The following is a 7,389-nucleotide window of genomic DNA, read 5'->3' on the forward strand; positions in this document are numbered from 1 at the left end:
AGATAATTTATATTTATATAAAATTGTTAGTACGCATCAATTGTGTTTGTGTGTGTTTTCATTGTCATGTGGTGTGGAGCAGTTTGTTGATTCTGAAGCTGCTTTTCCAATTATAGTAAGACATCCCTTACAATAATCTCTAGAAATCAGAGAATAACAATACAGCTTTGCTCCTGGTAACACTAACAATGAAGTGCCTGCAGGCAGGGCATGGTGACTGAGATTTTAATTAATCAGCATGTTTATTTTAGTATGAATTACACTCCCACCACTTCCTGTGTTTAGAGTTTATTATTAATATTTCTATGGATGACATATCTTCCTTTCCAAGACCTTGCTCCTTTGTTTTTTAATTGACTTAGGTAGCTAGGGGGTTGTTTGTTTAGCTCTGACTGATTCTTTAAATCTTTTCACAAGAAGAGCCTAAAGAAAGGATAAACCAGTGGATCCTTAATAAAATATGAAAAATAAAACTATGGACAGCATGGCTACAGATTTGGTCATAAAACCAAGAGCACGCTATGTCAGGACTAAAACATATTGACACATTAAATAAGAACATTATGAACGAGCACACAGAAAACAAAGCTATCACAACAAGGTAAATGGAAACTAGCCCCTTATCTTGTTTGACACTTACAGAACCCTTCACCCTTCACCATCTAGGGAAATAGGAAAGAACAGAATAACAAATAGAGGTGTTCCTTCTAGCACCTCTAGATTTTTCCTTTTCACCAGGAGTTGCATCTTTTTATTCTGATTAGTGGGTCATGGTCCAACCAAACCAAACAAAAAATGAAACCTTTCCTGAAATGAGAGTAGTTTTTAGCTCTTTAATCATATGCAATAAAAGCTAGCATCCATTTATCACTTAACAGCTGAAAGTGACTTACCTGTATTCTTCTAAAAATCCTCACAAAATTTTATAAAATTGTTATTCTGCTTCCCCATTTTACAGAGGAAGAAACTGAGGTGTAGAGAAGCTCAGTATTTTGCATACAGCAAACTGGTACTTGTGGAAGGGTCAAATTTCAACTCCAAGAGCCTGATTTCAGAGGCCACACTTAACCCACTACATCATGTGAGATGACATATATCCTCCCATCAGCTAAGGGACCCAAGAGATTCTATAGAATTTCCTGACACTTCTGGAATTGCTGTGAATCATCTGCTTTGATGATAATCACTGGAATAATGCCTGGACAGCATCCTTAAAAGCCTGAAGAAATTACAGTAGATTTTAGAAGCATATGATTTATTCCCAGAAACCTTATCCATAGAGCCTCTGTCATAGCTAGAAAAGGATCAGAAATGTTTATAAAATTCTGCATCTTAACATTGTCTTATGTGTGATGTCTCTCTCGGTTCCCCAAGGCAGTGTACTCATGTCCCTTTGCCATTGCATGCTTCCCATTATACTGCTGTTTATTTATGTTTATTTCATCTCTTCCAGATTTTGAGAACCAATAAAACCAGGAATTTTGAATGTTCATATCCCCAGTACTTTCACAAGGCCTGGAATAGAGCAATCGCAATATATAGTTCTGGAACGCAGGATTAAACAATAACATAATAGCACTGATATGGTTTGCCTGTGTCCCCACCCAAATCTCATCTTGTATTGTATAATAGTTCCCATAATCCCCAAAGGTCATGAGAAGAACCCTGTGAGAGGTAATTTAATCCTGGAGGCAGTTACCTTCATGCTGTTCTCATGACAGTGAGTGAGTTCTCATGAGATCTGAGATCTGATGGTTTTATAAGGGGCTTTCCCCCTTTTTCTCGGCACTTCTTTGTCCTGCTGCCCCTCGAAGAAGGACGTGTTTGCTTCCCCTTCATCCATGATTGTAAGTTTCCTGAGGCCTCTCCAGTGCTGCAGAACTGAGTCAATTAAACCTCTTTCCTTTACAAATTACCCAGTCTTATGTGTGTCTTTACTGGCAGCATAAGGATAGACCAATGCAGCACTTAATATTTATTGCATCTACTCTGTGTTAGGTGTCATAGAAGATATTTTGTGTGTATTATCTTATTTATTCTTCACAAGAACTTAATGAGGTTAAAAACTCTTACTAGGCTTATCTTTAAGTGTATAATTAACTGCTTAGGTTTAAATCCAAATAGCTTGCTCATGGTCATGTAGGTAGTTGTAATGAAGACAAAATCCAAATTCAGAGTCATCTGGCTCCAGCGTCTGCCCTCTCAAACCCTACACTGCTCTGTTTTCCTGTCTTAAAATTCATCACTTTTGTTAGAAAAAATTAGTCCGATTCAAATGGTAGGTTTTTGTGTGACTCGATGATAAACAGCACTATTTAGACTGGAATGCATAAATATTCCTCTTGAAATATCTTTAATTTCCTGGATGGATGGTTCTTTAAGAGTCAGAGCTGGCCGGGCACAGTGGCTCACACCTGTAATCTCAGCACTTTGGGAGGCTGAGGCAGGCAGATCACGAGGTCAGCAGTTCGAGACCAGCCTGGCCGATATGGTGAAACCCTGTCTCTATTAAAACTACAAAAATTAGCCAGGCATGGTGGCATGCACTGTAGCCCCAGCTACTTGGGAGGCTGAGGCAGAAGAATCTCTTGAACCCGGGAAGCGGAGGTTGCAGTGAGCCAAGATTGCGCCACTGCACTACAGCCTGGGCAACAGAGTGAGGCTTCAACTTAAAAAAAAAAAAAAAAAAAAAAAAACAGAGTAAGACCCTTCAACCTCATTATAACCCTGTTTCGTAACTGCATACATGGAGAAATTAATAGTGTTTGCTCTTTCTGGGATATAAAAACTGAATAATTGAATAGTGAAAGCAAGTTTCTATTGACTATATGTTAGATATTAAAATATAGTGGCAATCAGGTTGTAGAGAGCACAAATTATTCGTATGAAATACAGTTACTGCATTTCTAATAGTTCTAATTGCCCTCACATATAAGTCCTATGTGTTTAAGAAAAGAGAAAATAATGCTAAAGAACACTCCAGTTTGAGGAAAAATGAAAATATTCCCATTAACTATTCTGGAAGGTTGCAAATATTATATAGACACTGTAGGTCCGATTCTATCTAAGATTAGCTATTTTTATTAAAGACAGTTTTTTTCCATACATTATATTTTCTGCATTTTGTTTTTAATAAGACATTTAAGAAGCATTACCAGAGCTGCGGGAACAATTTTACACTTTAAGCAGGAGCTTAGAGAAAACATCCAACTATGTATTTGAAATAGATACAAAAAAGAAACCATTTTTTCTGGCATTTTTCCAAAACTTGGTCACAATAATGTGAATTTTTAAGCAATATAAAATAGTTCCCTCTAAAGTGATGAAATTCAAAATAAGTTCAAGAAAATGTTAGCAAAGATTTGCTTCTCCATAGCAATTCATGCATTCTAAGGTTAAATTATTCCTGAAAAGAAAACAAATGAAACTGTGATACTATTAAGCCATCAGGCCAAGTTTCAGCAAGAAATGCTATTGGTTTTTTTTCTTCTGTTCTTTCTTATACTTCCTACTCAAACTCTTGTACAAGAAAAATATGTGAAAGTTAAACAGTCCTCAGAAAATAATGCTTTTCAGAAGGCAAAAAAAATTAAAGTTTTTTTGTTTGTTTGTTTGTTTGTTTGTTTCCTGGGAGAGGATGAATTATCCACCACTGGGCATACTGAAGCAGAGAATAGACCATCACTGGTCAGGATATTGTAGGATATTGAGAATTACATCTGTTAGATTTCTACCAAATCTGAAGGTCTATGATTCTGACGCTCATTTGTGCTAATTGCTTGTACTCAGCTTCTGTGAGCTCATCCTATCCTCTCCTGACTTCACTTTTTAAGGGTAGGATTCGCTCTCAGGCCTCTGGCTTCTGGTTGGCTGGAAATCACACCTCTGGGTCCAGGAGCGCCTCTGTCCAGGCAGTTCAACATGGAGCAGAGAGTAAAACCATCTCTATGTCTGTTCTTAGAACTCTGTTCAGAGTTCATCTACCCTGGTTCTCCTTCTGTCCAGATCCACTTATCTATTCATAAACATAAGCTAGTAAGAGGTGGGTCAGGATTTAAACCAAGGTCTGACTCCAAGTCTCATGTTCCCATTGCATGCCACATCATCCATTATCCTAGATTTTTCACAACTGAGCAGTGGAATTATAATTTGTTGTTGCTCATGTCCTGTCATAGCTCATAACCTAGCAAAGACTGCTTAGCCTGGAGTGTGCAAAGGTCAGGGACGTGGCTAAGCCAGATGGTCATAGCTGAAAAGATTCTCTTGTCAATCATCCAGGCTAGCATTGATGCCTGGAGCATATCAGTTGAATCCTTTCAAATAAATGAAACTGTGCTTCTGCTGATAACATCCTACACTAGGGATTGTTGGCTACAGGATTAAATGTTCATGTCCCAGCTAAATTGGAGAATCACAGAATTATTGAATTGAAAGTAGAACATATCTTAGAAACCCTTGAATGTATAAGTTACATTTTTAAAGATGGGAAATGGAGGCTCAGCAAAGCCCAAGTAGCACAGTATGAACTGATACTAATGTTGGAATTAGAGCTTCAGTCTGAGCCCTTTCTCCAATATAAAGGGATAGATTATTTTATCATGCTTTGCTTTATTGGACTTCACAGACAATGCATGTTTGGCAAGTTGAAGGTTTGTGGCAACCTTGCCTCACACAAGTCTATCAGCACCATTTTTTTCAACAGCATGTGAACACTTGGTGTATGTCATGTAATTCTTATAATATTTTAAACTTTATTCTTATTATATCCTTAATGATGATCTGTGGTCAGTGATCTTTGATGTCACCATTGTAATTGTTTTCAGGCACTAGAAGTCACTCTTATATAAGATGGCAAACTAAACCACTTAATTTTGTACATGTTCTGACTGCTCCACTGACTGGCTGTTCCCCTGTCTCTCTCCCTTTCCTTGGGCCTCCCTATGCTCTGGGATGCAGCAGTATTGAAATTAAGCCAATTAACAACCCTGAAATGGCCACTAAGTGTTCGAGTGAAAGGAAGAGTTGCACTTCTGTCACTTTAAATCAAAAGCTAAATATGATTAAACTTAGTAAGGAAGATATGTCAACAGCTGAGATAGGCTGAAGGCTAGTCCTCTAGTGCCAAACAGTCAAGCTGGGAATGGAAAGGAAAAGTTCTTGAAGGAAATTAAAAGTGCTACTCCAGTGAACACATAAATGAGAAGAAAGCAAAACAGTCTTTTTGCCAATATGAAGTAAGTTTGCATGGTCTGGATAAAAGATCACACCAGCCACAACATTCCCTTAAGTCAAAGGCTTGTCCAGAGCAAGACCCTCTATCTCCTGTGTGATGACAGAGAGGTGAGTAAGCTGCTGAAGAAAAGTTGAAAGCTAGCAGAGGTTGGTTCATGAAGTTTAAGGAAGGGAGGCATCTCCATTACATAAAAGTGCGAGGTGCAGTAGCAAGTGCAGATGTAGAAGCTGCAGCAAGTGATCCAAAAGATCTAGCTAAGACAATTGATAAACATGGCAACACTGAAAATCATTTTCAGTGGAGGCAAACAATCTTCTATTGAAAAAAGATGCCATCTAGGACTTTCATAGCTACAGAGGAGAAGTCAATACCTGGCTTCAAAGCTTTAAAGGTCAGGCTGACTCTCTGTTAGGGGCTAATGCACTGGTGACCTTAACTTAAAGTCACTGTTCATTTACAATTCCAAAAATTTTAGGCCTCTTCAGAATCATCCTAAATCTACTCTGCCTGTGCTCTATAAATAAAAAAAGAAAGCTTGGATGACAGCACCTCTGTTTACAGCATGTAAACAAAATATTTTGAGGATTCAAGACTTTAGTGAAGTAAGTAACTGCAGATGTGTTGGAAATAAGAAGAGAACTAGAATTAGAAGTGGAGCCTGATGATGTGACTCAATTGCTACAAGTTCATGAGAAAATTTGAACGGGGGCTGGGTGTGGTGGCTCACGCCTGTAATCCCAGCACTTTGGGAGGCAGAGGCCGGTGGATCACCTGAGGTCAGGAGTTTGAGACCAGCCTGGCCAACATGGTGAAACCCTGTCTCTACTAAATATACAAAAATCAGACGAGCATAGTGGTGAATGTCTGTAATCCCAGCTACTCAGGAGGCTGCAGGATAATTGCTTGAGCCCAGGAGGCAGAGGTTGCAGCGCAAGATTGCACCACTGCACCGGGTGACAGAGCAAGACTCCATCTCAAAAAACAAACAAACAAACAAAACTTGACTGGATGAGCAAAGAAAATGGTTATTTGAGATGGAATCTACTCCTGGTGAAGATGTGAACATTGTTTAATTGATATCAAAAAATTTAGAATATTACATAAACTTAGTTAATAAAGAAGTGGCAGGATTTGAGAGGATTAGCTCCAATTTTGAAAGTTCTGCTGAGGGTAAAATGCAACTTACAGCATCACATGCTACAGAGAAATTTTTCATGAAAAAGAGATTCAATGAAGGTGTCACATTTCATTGTTGTGTTATTTTAAGAAATTGCCACTGCCACTCCCACTTTTAGCAGCCACCACTCTAATCAGTCAGCAGCCAACTGACTCTAATCAGTCAACATCAAGGCAAGACCCTCCACCAGTGGAAAAGCTGACAACTTGCTGAAGGCTAAGTTGATTTTCAGCATTTTTTAGCAATATGGTATTTTTAAATTAGGTTATATACATTGTTTTTTAGCTACTGCACACTTAATACAGTGTATTATGATTTTTTTTGAGATGGAGTGTCGTCGCTCTGTCATCTAGGCTGGAGTGCAGTGATGCGATCTTGGCTCACTGCAACCTCCACCTCCCAGGTTCAAGCGATTCTTCTGCCTCAGCCTCCCGAGTAGCTGGGATCACAGGCATGTACCACCACGCCAGCCTAATTCTGTATTTTTAGTAGAGATGGGGTTTCTCCATGTTGGTCAGGCTGGTCTTGAACTCCCGACCTCAGGTGATTCACCCGCCTTGGCCACCCAAAGTGTTGGGAATACAGGCATGAGCCAATGCGCCGGCCATGTGTTATAATTTTTAGGTGCACTTGGAAACCAAAAAAATTTGTGCAACTTATTTTATCGTCATGTTTACTTTATTGTGGTGGTCTGGAAAGGAACCTGCGATAGATCTGAAGTATGCCTGTGGTCCTTCCAAACTACACGATGGAGGGACCTTAAGGTCAGCAACCCTCTCTGCATGTTGAAGAGAACTCCCAGAGCTAGAGACCAAACATAATAAAATAAACTTAATCAACTTGTCATGAAACCAGGGTGTCCAGAGAAAGTGTTTAAAACAATGGTAAAGCAGACAACATCAAAGAGCAGCTAGAGGGGAAAAAATTAAATTCAGAGTACTTAGCATTTGAAACACCTATTCTTTTTTTTTTTTTTTTT

The 7,389-nt window shown here is 38.8% G+C and overlaps 1 pseudogene; it reads left to right on the forward strand.

Moving 5' to 3' along the window:
• The first annotated feature begins 521 nt into the window (after positions 1–521).
• The window catches only part of LOC105524518, a 39,584-nt pseudogene continuing 32,716 nt past the window's right edge, over positions 522–7,389 (forward strand).

This window comes from Colobus angolensis, unplaced genomic scaffold (genome assembly GCF_000951035.1).
Source record: "Colobus angolensis palliatus isolate OR3802 unplaced genomic scaffold, Cang.pa_1.0 Scaffold5, whole genome shotgun sequence".
NCBI lineage: Eukaryota > Metazoa > Chordata > Mammalia > Primates > Cercopithecidae > Colobus > Colobus angolensis.